General features: G+C 35.8%; 1 pseudogene; it reads left to right on the top strand.

Moving 5' to 3' along the window:
- The first annotated feature begins 253 nt into the window (after positions 1-253).
- Positions 254-15,047, top strand: part of LOC124982665 (histone deacetylase 3-like) — a 137,753-nt pseudogene continuing 122,959 nt past the window's right edge.

The following is a 15,047-nucleotide window of genomic DNA, read 5'->3' as shown; positions in this document are numbered from 1 at the left end:
CACATTTTGTTTATCCATTCATATATTCAAGGGCACCTAAGTTGGTGCCATAGTTTAGCTAAACTTGTGAATTGCACTGCTATAAACATTGATGTGACTGCATCACTGTAGTGTGCTGATTTTAAGTCCTTTGGGTATAAACTGAGGAGTGGGATAGCTGGGTCAAATGGTGGTTCCATTCCAAGTTTTCTGAGGAATCTTCATGTCCAAAGTTGTGAATGAATTATGATCTGTGAACTGCCCAGAGACACAGATGACACTTCTCTTGGGAATTTCTCAGTGCAAAGGTGCCAAGAAAACCAGCCAGTTGTATGGTGACACCCTGTTAAAAGAGGAATTTTGTGGTTACCATGGAGTTTATCAGTTCATGACGTAAGGTTCAAATGCCAGTCACGTGGGGGTGGAGAATTGAAGGCACAAGCTGATGACTGTAATTGGGCTGTTCAAACTTTTGACCTTTGTTCTGTTTTAAAGTTACTTTCTTACAACGAATCCCTTTGATGTTAAACCTATATAATAAACATAGAACCTGCTCATGTCCAGTGTCTCTCTCTTTAGGAGTTTGGTTGGTCCATCAAGTCCTGCTTTCTCTATATTTTGTATTTGTTTCTCATACTTCCAATCCTCTCACTGCCCCATTCAGGAAACTGAATAAATGCCACACAGGACTTGGCAGTTGACGCCTGGAACAAGGACCCAAATACTCATGGGAACTCGCATTTTATTAAGATGAGTAGCACACTCCTCAAAAAGAGATGCACGTCAATAAAAGGAAGGGGAGGAGTGAGTTCATATGTAGCCCAGTGTAAACATGGGTCATTCTGAAACTAAAGAAAAGAGAGCTCTATGTTAGTGCTTAAGATTATGCTTAAATCCCAGGGCAGTCCCATAAAAATAAGCACTGCTGGTGTAGCTTTTAGAACTTGTTATTGAAACTTATCCTTGGTTTCTGGAGGAGGGAACTGTGGATTTAAAAACTGGGGAGAGATTTGGTAAAGAGCTGCATGTTGGATATGCAGTTTCCATGAAACCTTTTACTTTGTGACCCTTAATATGAAATTGTCTTGATCCATCTTATAGAAGCATGGAATATTTGACTTGTGGCCGTATTTCTGACATTGAAGATGCTATTGGAGTCTGTGGCCTGCAGTCTTCTGCCACCCTCCAAAGCTGCAATCTTTATCTTCGGAGAGCAGCCGGGGGAGCAGGGGTGAGGGGGGAAAAAAAAGTTAATACAATTCTGGTCACAGTCTTAAGAGAAGTTTTGCAGTCTCTCTGGACAAAGTATAAATGACAGCACCATGCTTTTGAAAGATTCTAAAAGATTTAAGACCACAGGAAAAACATGTCCATTTAAATTCAAGCTGTTGCTGACTTGACTGGCTAAGAAAGAAAAAAAACAGCTGCTGTATTTATTTAAATCTGAGTTTTTGCTCTAGCTTAACTGGTTATTAATAACCTGCCCCCTAATACTACAACATCAGGAGAAAAAAAATGGAAAGATGCTGAATGCTAAAGTTTTCCTTTTCTTAAAAACCTTTTCTGAGTATTTTACAGGCTCCCACATTATTTAAATACCTGAACTGACTCTAATCTAAGCCAAGAGTGCAGTCTGGTTCAGTAACAATGTTCTGCTTTCTCCTTTAGAAATTGTGGCCATGTAATCTTTTTTTTTTTTTCCTTCTTTCGAGAACTCCTGTTTAAGATTCTATGTTTTTGAGCTCATAATTTCATAGTAAATTTACATTTGACCTTGCATACCTAAATTAATGTATTTTTCTAATTAAATTTGTTTTATCTAACTATGAAGGCTTTTACACTCTGTCATTGTTCCAAGGCCAATTGTTCTAGGGATGGTGGTGTTGGGGGTAGGCCTGATAATCATCAGGAAAAGAGCCGGCAATCTAAACTCTTTTATTTCAGTGTCCTCATGGTTGTTGAATCTTGTACCTGACATTTCCATTTGCATAGGCCTGCTCTAAATTTAAGTCATGATTGGCTCTATGTTAATTTCTAACAGGTTAAATCTAACAGAGGCTTTAATAAACATCTGTTAAATTTCCTCCTACCTGTGGCATTCCTCTTGCAAAAAGTTATAAGATCTTTGGTCTGTTTTGTGTATGCGTGGACACTTCTATTTGGTACTATTGTGTCTGCATGTGTTGAGCATGGTATTAAAATTGGAATATAGATAAATGAGTGCTCATAAATTAAAATTAATATAAGAAATGGATCCGTTCTTTTTTTAATTTACATGACTTAAAACCAAATTCAGCTTCAATTGAGTAAATAGATAAAAGTAAAGATATCTTTAACATTACTAACTCACAAGTTTTCTAGGTGGTCTGACAGTAAAGTGTTAGTTTCTACGAAATATCTAAAGTGTAATATTCATTGCTTCTAAACAATTTTATTCAACAGGAAAAAGATGATTAATACTGTTAACTGCATTTGTTTGATATCTTGGTTTTACAGCTAAAAAGAAGTAAATTAGATTTAACATAAATGGAATTAATCTTCATAAATTTGTTTGTTAAAGGATACATCTTATTAATTTATAAAGTTAAAGTGCTAAAACATCAATTGCTAAATATAAAATCAAATAATCTTAATCTCTTAAAGTTCGTAAGGAAATATATGTAAACATTGAATGTGTTTTCATAAATTGATTAAAGAAAAAGTTTTAAGATTGCTTTTCTGTGTCTTCATTGACAACAAGGTTACTAAGAGTTAAAGTTCTAACAGGTATAATACTAAATGCAAAGGGTCCAAAAACTTCATCTATGTTTCAATTAGAGTATTGTAAATAACATAAAAGTATTTCATCTTATTAAAGTGTAATAAGTTGCAAAGGGCTTGTGAAGGGGAAATTTCAAAGAGTATATAATTATGTTGGTTGTATATATAATTAGCATAGTCAGTTAAAAGTATTCAAGGTTTTTTTCCCTAAGGTCAAACATTAACATACTGATATAAACCAGTTTAACCCTCTTATGTTAAAGCAATAAGGATTTCTTAAAACATTAATCACTTTCATTCCAACAAAACAATTTCTTGTGTCTGTTAAGTTTTATTATTTAGAAAAACCACTCTTAAAGAAATTAAGGTTTGTACAAGTCTGGTTAAAAACAATTGTTATTTTAAAGTATTACATTACACTCCAGATTCAAAATTTTTCTTTAAAAACTAAACTTAGGCAATATAAAAACATCAGGGAAATTGTGATGCCATTGCTAGCTTCTTCCTGTACTAATTGTATTCTTATCTCTCAAGTATACAAGTCTTTAAAGAGTAAGATTTAAAAGAACATTCTACCAAACTGGTGTCCTCCAAACTAAAGTTCACTTATATAAAAATAACAAATCTAGTTAAAAATTTATTTATGTCATCAAGATTTTATAATAAGAAAATAATAATCTGTTATAAGTTATAAAATTTTGTGTTACTCTTTACACTGGGATGGGAATTTAAATGCATTTTTAAAAAGTTAATAAGAGTCTGCTTTATTTAGAGATTGACAGTATGGGGTGCAATGACATTTTGCCACTTTCCCTCAAAAGGAGGCTAAATGCTCTTAATTTGTTTGATTCATGTTTGAGATGTGGTGCTAAATTGTGTGAACTGATTCATAGAGACTCAAAAAGTAATATATGTATAAAAACTTTATAAAATAATATTTTTTAAATTAGACTAAAATCAATTTCAAATATAAAACACCTTACCTAAGATATGTCAAGAGGCCACCTCACCTAAGATTCTGCCTCTCATCTCATTCCATGTTAAGATAACCATTCAAGTTTATTTAAAATTAAGTTCAAATATTTGTTATAAAAATTTCTGTGATCTTAAAATAAACAAAAATATAATATGTAGCTAAGAAAAATTTGAGATTATAAATATTATGTTCCTTGGTTCATAGCTATTTTTAAAACTAAACATGTTTTTACTCTTATTAATTTCATTTTGTATTTTCCTTGCAAATTTTATAATCCCCAGGGCCAGGTTATTGTAAAGTGGGCTCACTTGGCCCTTAAGTTCCAATATAAAAAACAAAAAGGGGAGATATAAACCACTTTTTGAATCATAAAAATGTTTGAATCATGCAATTTTTGTCTTAAATTTTTTAACTTGTGATATTGAAGGTTGCACTTATTGCTAAGTAACACATTACTCCTAATACAATAGGTCCATAAGGCTTAGTCTGGTAGAGTCATGTGAATAGACATACAATGGAATGGATCAGCTCCAGTGATAATGTGGGGTAGAGGCCATGCATATATCTTTCCAGAAGGTGCAACTCATCCCATCCAGGTACCTGAAGTGCCCATCCATGATTATCACAGAGGATTTGGAACTGCAAGTCAAAAGACTGAATCTAGAACCAGAGGTATTGATCCCAACACCCACCCGGAACAAGAAGCTTAGAAGGAAGAAGAAGATGAAGATGACTGTATAGACCCAGAATGCAAACCTGCCAACATGGGAAAAACTGAAGAACATGACACATAAGACTGAACAAATAGTCAAACAGCAGGGAGACCCTAAGTCCCCAACCACTATGTGGATCCTGCATGACTTCTGAACAAATATTTAATGATTCAAATGACTTTAATCTGTGGAATATTCAATATGGTACATTTTTAGAAATACATGTTCGCTACCAATTCTCTTTTGTGTTATAACAACAGGATGCCGTTTCTTCTGGAAAGAAATCTGAGAACTTCAAATAATAACCCATCACTCATCACTCGTGTTTAAAAAATGAAAATGGGGGGAGATGTCGAGAGCATGAATGAATTATTGTCTATGAATTGCCTAGAGATAGAGGTAACACCTCTCTTGGGAATTTCGTGGTGCAAAGTTGCCAAGAAAACTATCAAGTTGTATGGGGCAACACTCTGTTCAAAGGGGGATTCTGTGGTCACCATCGAGTTTATCAGTTCATGACCTAAGGTTCAAATGTCAGCCACCTGGTGGTGGTGAATTGTGGGCCCAAGCTGATGACTGTAATTGGGCTGTTCAAACTTTAGAGCTCAATTCTGTTTTAATGTATATTTCTTACAATGAATCCCTTTGATATTGAAACCTACATAATAAATGTATGGGACCTGCCCATTGGCCAGTCTCTATCTTATCAAGAGTTTGGTCAATACACTGAGTCCTGTTTTCTTTACATTTTGTGTTTATTTGTCTTATTTCCAATCCTCTCACTGCCCCTTTTGGGAAACTGAATAAACACTAGGTGCGCTGTGTCATCTCCATTCTGCTTTCTATAGTGGTTACACAAATCTCCGGTCCTACCAGTAATGTATGAATGAACCTTTTTCCCCACATCCTTGCTAGCATTTATGATTACTTGTGTTCTTAATAATTGCTATTCTGACTGGGGTGAGATGAAATCTCAGTATAGTTTTAATTTGAATTTCTCTAACTGCTAGAGATGTTGAACATTTTTTCATATATTGGTTGAACAATTGTATTTCTTCTTCTGTGAAGTGTTTGTTCAGTCCTTTGTTAATTGGGTTGTTTGGGTTTTTGGTGTTAAGTTTTTTGAGTTCTTTGTATATCCCAAAGATTAATGTTTTTTCTAAGGAGCAGGTGGCAAAGATTTTCTCCCATTCTCTGGGCTTTCTCTTCACATACTTGATTGTTTCCTTTGCTGTGAAGAAGCTTTTTAGTTTGATTCCATCCCACTTGTTGTTTCTTGATCTTACATCTTACTCTTTAGAAGTCTTTTTAAGGAAGTCAGTTTGTAAGCCAATGTGATGAAATTTGGGCCTACTTTTTCTTCTATTAGGGGCAAAAAGTCTCTGATCTAATGCTGAGATCCATGATACACTCTGAGTTTAGTTTTGTGCAGATAGAGGTTTAATTTCCTTTTGCTGCTACATATGGATTTCTGGTTATCATGCTAAGTGAAATAAATCAATCCCCAAAAGTCAAAGGCTGAATGTTTTCCCTAATATGCAGATGTTAACTCACAGTAAAGGTCAGGGTGTAGGGAAGAATAGAAGTACTTTGGGTTAAACAAAAGAGAATGAAGGGAAGGGAGTGGGAGTGAGAATTGGAAAGGTAATAGAAAGAATCATACAGTATTATCCAATGTGCATATATGATTACACAACCAATGTAATTCTATATCATGTACAACTAGAAGACCAAGAAGCTATACTCCATATATGTATAATATGTCAAAATACATTCTACTATTATGTATAAATAATAAGAACATATAAAAATATAAGAAAGGAAAGGAAGAAAGGAGAGAGAAAGGGAAGGCAGGAAAGGAGAGAGAAAGGGAAGGAAGGAAAGACATGTTGGAGGAAGAAAACAGAGAATGGGAAGATTTTATATTTTTTTAAAAAAACTTTACAAATCTATTAAATATTATCTTCTTATACGTGAAAATGTAAGGGGATAAGATCACAACAGACAGAACACAGCAATTTGAGGTACCTATTTTTACATTTCAGAGGGAGACCCAGATGGAATGAAGTATTTTATGAGAAGGTGATCAAAAACAATTTTGCAACCTTTAATCCAATATCAACCTCAAAAGGACAAAATAAAATTGAAGGTAAAGTGGTTCATTATATTAGCATTGATGCCACAAGAGACAAACCTAAAATTGTAATGACTTAAAACAATACAAAATAAAAAGGCATATTTGGGTGGTCCTCTTCCATCCAAACATTTTAGGAATCCAGTTTTCTTCCATTTTGGGAAATCATCATCTTAACCTGAAGCTTTGAGTTCTCCACCATGAGGGAAAAGAGATAGTAAGATAACAGGAGCTTTTACCAGAATCAGATCGGAGGTATACCAGATGACTTCAACAAACATTACAATGTTAGGACATAGTTTCAATCTAATTGCAATCAGGTCTGGAAAATGTACTCTTCCTAAAGTACTCAGAATCATGAAAATAAAGATTAGATTTGCCCATGAGCAAGGCCTCAGGGAGAACAATCACAAAGTTTATTGCATGTTGCCTAGATTTAAGGGAATGACCAAGACAGAAGTTTCTTCATATCAGAACAGGATGACACAATGGTGATGTAAAGGGAAAAGTCAAATGTGAGTGCACTTGCATTTCCCCTTAGCATATCAAAAATGCATGAGCTTCCTGTGGGCAAAGAGACACCAGGGAAAAATAAGCAAGTAAGAGAACTTTGAAGGGAATCTTAATAGTGACTTGCCCGTAAGAGATTATGGAGAATTCCAAAATGGTGGCATGAGAAATATTACATATGAAAGATAACCTTCAAGGTTATGAGCTTGATCATTGTGGATAACCTTAACTGTTCTTCAAGAGAATAGGAAAAAAGTTGCCCATAGTGTGGTTTGAAGAAACTAAAAAGGAAACAGTTAAATTGCTTTATAATTGTACTGTTGACTTTTTTCTCTTCAACATGAACATCATATTGAAATCACCTATTGATTTCTTCTCCATCTTTTGGGGCTTTAAGCAAATCTGAGATGTAAAGAGATTGCAATATTTTGTGAAACCAACCATCCTCAGGAGACATCTAGCTTGCTATAAGTCCAGTTTTTAAAAAGAGATTCCTCTTTAACATGTCTTAAAATCAATATTAAAAGGACAAAGTTTTAAATGATAGTCATGATCTCCTCACAGCACAACTAATCTGATTTTTTTTTTGTACATGGACACAATACCTTTATTTTATTTATTCATTTTTATGTGGTGCTGAGAAATGAACCCAGTTCCTCACATGTGCTGGGTGAACACTCTACCACTGAGCCACAACTCCAGTCCCTGCTCCATCTTTTTTTTTTTTTAGTTTTTTTTTTTTAATTGTAAACAAATGGGATACATGTTGTTTCTCAATTTGTACATGGAGTCAAGGCATACCATTTGTGTAGTCATAAATTTACATAGGGTAATGTTGTTTGATTCATTATTTTTTCCCTTCCCTCCCACCCCTCCCACCCCTCTTTTCCCTCTATACAGTCCTTCTTTCCTCCATTAATACCACCCTCCTTATCCCTAACCCTAAACCTAACCCTAACCCTAACACTAACCCCTCCCACCCCCCATTATATGTCCTCATCCGCTTATCAGTGAGATCATTCATCCTTTGGTTTTTTTGAGATTGGCTTATCTCACTTAGCATGATATTCTCCAATTTCATCCATTTGCCTGCAAATGCCATAATTTTATCATTCTTCATTGCGGAGTAATATTCCATTGTATATATATGCCACAGTTTCTTTATCCATTCATCAACTGAAGGGCATCTAGGTTGGTTCCACAATCTGGCTATGGTGAATTGAGCAGCAATGAACATTGATGTGGCTGTATCTCTGTATTATACTGATTTTAAGTCCTTTGGGTGTAGGCCAGGAGTGGGATAGCTGGGTCAAATGGTGGTTCCATTCCAAGCTTTCTGAGGAATCTCCATACTGCTTTCCAGATGGCTGCACTAATTTGCAACCCCAACAGCAATATATGAGTGGATCTTTTTCCCCACATCCTCGCCAACACCTATTGTTGCTTGTATTCTTGATAATCGCCATTCTAATTGGGGTGAGATGGAATCTTACGGTAGTTTTGATTTGCATTTCTCTTATTACTAGAGATGTTGAACATTTTTTCATGTATCTGTCGATTGCTTTTAGATCTTCTTCTGTGAAGTGTCTGTTCGTTTCCTTAGCCCTTTTGTTGATTGGATTATTGTATTCTTGGTGTAGAGTTTTTTGAGTTCTTTATAGATTCTGGAAATTAGCACTCTATCTGAAGTATGAGTGGCAAAGATTTTCTCCCACTCTGTAGGCTCTCTCTTCACATTGCTGATAGTTTCCTTTGCTGAGAGAAAGTTTTTTAGTTTAAATCTATCCCAGTTATTGATTCTTGATTTTATTTCTTGTGCTATGGGAGTCCTGTTAAGGAAGTCTGATCCTAAGCCAACAAGTAGAAGATTTGAACCTACATTTTCTCCCATAAGATGCAGGGTCTCTGGTCTGATTCCAAGGTCCTTGATCCATTTTGAGTTGAGTTTTGTGCAGGGTGAGAGATAGGGGTTTAATTTCATTCTGTTGCATATGGATTTCCAGTTTTCCCAGCACCATTTGTTGAAGAGGCTGTCTTTTCTCCATTGCATATTTTTGGCCCCTTTGTCTAGTATGAGAAAATTGTATTTATTTAGGTTTGTGTCCATGTCCTCTATTCTGTACCATTGATCTACCTGTCTATTTTGGTACCAATACCATGCCGTTTTTGTTACTATTGCTTTGTAATAGAGTTGAAGATCTGGTATTGTGATACCCTCTGCTTTGCTCTTTCTACTGAGGATTGCTTTAGCTATTCTGGGTTTTTTATTTTTCCAGATGAATTTCATAATTGCTTGCTCTATTTCTGCAAGGTACATCATTGGGATTTTAATTGGAATTGCATTGAATCTGTATAGCACTTTAGGTAGTAAGGCCATTTTGAAAATATTAATTCTGCCTACCCAAGAACATGGGAGATCTTTCCATCTTCTAAGGTTTTCTTTAATTTCTTTCTTTAGTGTTCTGTAGTTCTCATGGTAGAGGTCTTTCACATCTTTTGTGAGATTGATTCCCAAGTATTTTATTTTTTTCAATGCTATTGTGAATGGGGTAGTTTTCCTAATTTCTCTTTCTGAGGATGCATCACTTATGTATAAAAATGCATTGGATTTATGAGCATTGATCTTGTAACCTGCTACTTTACTGAATTCACTTATGAGTTCTAAAAGTTTTCTGGTGGAATTTCCGGGTTCCTCTAAATATATAATCATGTCATCAGTGAACAGGGATAGTTTGAGTTCTTCTTTTCCAATTCATATCCCTTAAATTTCTTTGGTTTGTTTAATTGCTCTGGCTAGAGTCTCAAGGATGATGTTGAATAGAAGTGGTGAAAGAGGGCATCCCTGCCTTGTTCCAGTTTTAGGGGGAATACTTTCAGTTTTTCACCATTTAGAATCATATTGGCCATGGGCTTAGCATAGAGGGTCTTTACAATGTTTAGGAATGTTCCCACTACCCCAATTTTTTCTAGTGTTTTGAGCATGAAGGGATGCTATATTTTATCGAATGCTTTTTCTGCATCTATTGAAATAATCATGTGATTCTTAACTTTAAGTCTGTTGATATGGTGAATGACATTTATTGATTTCCGAATGTTGAACCAACCTTGCATCCCTGGGATAAAACCCACTTGATCGTGGTGCACTATCTTTTTAATATATTTTTTTATGAGATTTGCTAAAATTTTGTTGAGAATTTTTGCGTCGATGTTCATTCAGGATATTGGTCTGAAATTTTCTTTCCTCGATGTGTCTATGTCTGGTTTAGGTATCAGGGTGATATTGGCTTCATAGAACGAGTTTGGGAGGGTTCCCTCCTCTTCTATTTCATGGAATACTTTGAGTAGTATTGGAATGAGCTCTTCTTTAAAGTTTTTGTAGAACTCGACTGAGAACCCATCTGGTCTCAGACTTTTCTTTGTTGGTAGGCTTCTGATGACCTCTTCTCTTTCATCGCTTGAAATTGATTTATTTAAGTTGTGTATGTCCTCCTCGTTCAGTTTAGGTAATTCACATGTCTCTAGAAACTTGTTGATGTCTTCGAGGTTTTCTGTTTTGTTGGAGTATAGATTTTCAAAATAGCTTCTAATTATGTTTTGTATTTCACTCATGTCTGTTGTGATATTTCCTTGTTCATTCCGAATTTTAGTAATTTCAGTTTTCTCCCTCTTTTTCTTTGTTAGTGTAGCTAAGGGTTTATCAATTTTGTTTATTTTTTCAAAGAACCAACTATTTATTTTGTTAATTTTTCCGATTGTTTCTTTTGTTTCAATTTTGTTGATTTCGGCTCTGATTTTAACTATTTCCTGTCTTCTACTACTTTTGGTGTTGGTCTGCTCTTCTTTTGCTAGGGCTTTGAGCTGTAGTGTTAAGTCGTTTATTTGTTGATTTCTACTTCTCTTGTTGAATGCGCCCCATGAAATAAATCTTCCTCTAAGTACTGCTTTCATTGTGTCCCAGAGATTTTGATATGATGTGTCTTTGTTCTCGATTACTTCTAAGAATTTTTTTTTATTTGCCTCCTGATGTCTTCTGTTATCCATTCATCATATAATAGTGTATTATTTAATCTCCAGGTATTGGAGAACTTTGTTTTTTATTCTGTCATTTATTTCCAATTTCAATCCATTATGATCTGATAGAGTACAAGGTAGTATCTCTATCTTCTTGTATTTGCTAACAGTAGCTTTGTGGCATAAAATATGGTCTATTTTAGAGGATCCATGTGCTGCTGAGAAGAAAGTGTATTCATTCTTTGTTGGATGGTATATTCTATATATGTCAGTTAAGTCTAAATTGTTGATTGTGTTATTGAGATCTATGGTTTCTTTATTCAATTTTTGTTTGGAAGATCTATCCAGTGGTGAGAGAGGTGTGTTAAAATCGCCTAGTATCATTGTATTGTGGTCTATTTGATTTCTGGAATTGAGAAGGATTTGTTTGATGTACATGGATGAACCAATGTTCAGGGCATAGATATTTATGAATGTTATATCTTGCTGATTTATGCTTCCCTTAAGCAGTATGTAATGTCCTTCTTTATCCCTTCTGACTAGTTTTGTCTTGAAGTCCACATTATCTGAAATGAAGATGGATACTCCAGTTTTGTTGCTGTGTCCGTGTGCATGGTATGTTTTTTCCCATCCTTTCACCTTTAGTCTATGGGTATCTCTTTCTATGAGATGAGTCTCTTGCAGGCAGCATACTGTTGAATTTTTCTTTTTAATCCAATCTGCCATGCTATGTCTTTTGATTAATGAGTTCAGGCCATTAACATTCAGGGTTATTATTGTGATATGATTTGTATTCCCAGTCATTTGACTCATTTTTGTTTTTTGACATGATTTGGTTTCTCCTTTATTTGACTATTCCTTTAGGCTAGTTCCTCCTGTTGCTGATTTGCATCATTGTTTTTCATCTCTTCCTCATGGAATATTTTGCTGAGAATGTTCTTTAATGCTGGCTATCTTTTTGTAAATTCCTTTGGCTTTTGTTTGTCATGGAAGGATCTTATTTCGTCGTCAAATCTGAAAGTAAGTTTTGCTGGGTATAAGATTCTTGGTTGGCATCCATTTTCTTTCAGGGCTTGGTAAATATTGTTCCAGGCCCTTCTAGCTTTTAGGGTCTGGATTGAAAAATCTGCTGATATTCTTATTGGTTTCCCTCTGAATGTAATTTTATTCTTTTCTCTCATGGCCTTTAAAATTCTGTCTTTATTTTGTATGTTAGGTATTTTCATTATAATGTGCCTTGGTGTGGGTCTGTTGTAATTTTGTATATTTGGAGTCCTATAAGCCTCTTGTACTTGGTTTTCCATTTCGTTCTTCAGATTTGGGAAATTTTCTGATATTATTTCATTGAATAGATTTTTCATTCCTTTGGTTTGTTTCTCTGTGCCTTCCTCAATCCCAATAATTCTTAAATTTGGCCTTTTCATGATATCGCATAATTCTTGTAGATTCTGTTAATGATTTCTCACCATCTTCTCTGTTTGGTCAACTTTGTTTTCAAGATTAAATATTTTGTCTTCAATATCTGAGGTTCTGTCTTCCAGGTGTTCTATCCTATTGGTTATGCTTTCTATGGAGTTTTTAACTTGGTTTATTGTTTCCTTCATTTCAAGGATTTCTGTTTGTTTGTTTGTTTGTTTGTTTTTAGTATCTCTAACTCTTTATTGAAATGATCTCTTGCTTCCCGTATTTGCTCTTTTAACTGTTGATTGGTGCGATCATTTAATACCTGCGTTTGTTCTTTCATCTCCTCGTTTGCTTCTCTGATTGTTTTAATTATGTACATTCTGAACTCCCTTTCTGACATTTCTTCTGCTGTGCTGTCATTGGGTTTTATTGATATAATATCTAGGTTTGTTTGGGACATTTTCTTCCCTTGTTTTTTCATATTGGTCAGTTGTCAGTGGGTCTCTGAGATATTCAGATTTCCTCTATTGGCTCATAGTTTCCCTGTAGATTTCCAGTGTATCACCTCCCAGTCTTCAGCAGTCTGAAGTCTTGGAGGAACTTGATAATGCAGTGCTTCTGAAGAAAGTTTCCCCTAGTCCGCTACTGGTTCCAGGGCTTGGAGCTGTCTCTTTGCGGAAAGGCTCTCACTTGGGGGCCTTCACCACACAGCTGGCCGTTTGGGAGGGGCCCACCGCTGGAGTACGCAGGCCTGCCTGAGGAAGACTCTAGTTGCCCTGCCCTACTCTGATAAGTCACCTCTTCTGGGCCTGCCGCCCAGGCCGATCTTTACCCAGTGGGGGAGACTCACCCATGTCTCTACTTTAGTCTGAGTCTCTCAATGCCTCCCCTTCTTGAATCCTGGGTTCTGGAGCGACTGGAGATGCAGTCACCCTCTAGTCCGCCATCTTGGATCGCCCCGTGGAAAGATCCTCTAATCTGATTTTTATACCATGATGCTTTAATATCCCCTTGAAATGTTGATGTAATCTTGTTCTGTACTGGAAACTGAGTGCTTGGAACAAGTTGAGAAAAAACACTAGAAAGATGAAAATCCAAGGACTCAGAACCTTTCTTTGATTCTTTCTTTTCTCCTTCCTTCCTTCCTTCATTTCTTTCTTACTTTCTTTATTCCTTTCTTTCTTTCAGAAAAATATTTCAACTGTTTATGAATTGCTAAGGGAACTTTTCCTCAGGCTGGTCTTTCATTTTTATGGCCCAGCACTTCTGCAATATCAGCTACAAAGTAGGAACTAGAAGCTGCCAAGAAGGAAAAGAATCATTAACATGGTGGTGAATAGTAAGATGGTGGATTTTCATGGTAACAAATGAGGAAGTTAGTTATAGAGAAGTCAAGGTCTTAGGATAAATGGGACAGAGGAGAGTTGAAGTTTGTTTGCTTGTGTGGTGGTAAAGAAGCGTGGTCTGGTCACTCGGAGTCTGAGAAACAGATAAAGAGAGGGACACAAGTAAAGAAAAAGTAAAAATGATGTGATCAGAGACCAGGAAGCAATGAGAAGAACTTGTAATTCAGAGTAAGGATCTAAAATCTAAAGTCTAAGAGATGGCCAAGATGCAAGACACGGGAAGCAGCAAGTAGAATTGAATGAGAAGGCTTCCTCCCCAAGTTTCCCTCTCAAGCCTGCCTGAGGCAGAGGCTCCCAAGTAAGATCTTCTGTAATGGAGTCCCAGGTAAATGAAGTGGTGAAATTCAGGAACAATGAAACTTTTGACAACCAGAAAAGATTTAGAAATTGGGAAAAAATCTGATTTTTTAGATCTATTACTCAAAATATCATATTGACCTTTTTGCCTTTTCTCCCTCTAAAGGAAAACATATTTTATTTTTTATTCATGCATTTTTACAGAGAAATTTTAGAATAAAAGACTGGAGATAATCTTGATAGATGTGAAATTCTGTAACATTATGTGAAATCCCAAGGCATTGGCTTCAGATATCTAAAACCTTGATTGCCAGTGTGCTTCAAGATTTAAGGCATACCCAGTGTGGGACGATGTGCCATTGATTCTGAGTCAGGTATCTGAAGGTGAACTCTCTGTCTTCAAGTAAAGTCACAGTGTCATCTCACCCTGGCTGCTAGATGAGGCAATAGTTTTGGAGATTAGATGGCAGCAATCTCAGATATGGTGGAATTCATTTTCTGAAAGCCACATCTCTCGTAGACAGATGATGCAAAAGCCAGACAGTAAGGTTAGAAGATGAGAACATTTACCTTTGCTTCTGGGTCCCACCACATTTTTGAATTTGGTGTTTTGTCATTGTGAAATGTGGCAAAGGACACAGCCTCAGAGAAGATACATTCATTTCTCTTTTGGGGATGGGGATTCTATCTACTATTACCATATTGTAGATACCACTGGTATGAGGAAGGGCTAGTTGCTCTTAGCTAACCTGCCACATAACAATGGTACAGTGCATTTTAACTGGGGAAGGGATGGAGTCTAATATCCCATTTCCCCTTCCAAAAGGCAGTTTTGAAAGGAGCTCCTTTAAAACTAG

This window comes from Sciurus carolinensis, chromosome 4 (genome assembly GCF_902686445.1).
Source record: "Sciurus carolinensis chromosome 4, mSciCar1.2, whole genome shotgun sequence".
Lineage (NCBI taxonomy): Eukaryota > Metazoa > Chordata > Mammalia > Rodentia > Sciuridae > Sciurus > Sciurus carolinensis.
Note: the sequence above shows the minus strand (reverse complement) of the source record. Positions and strands in the feature narration are given on the sequence as shown.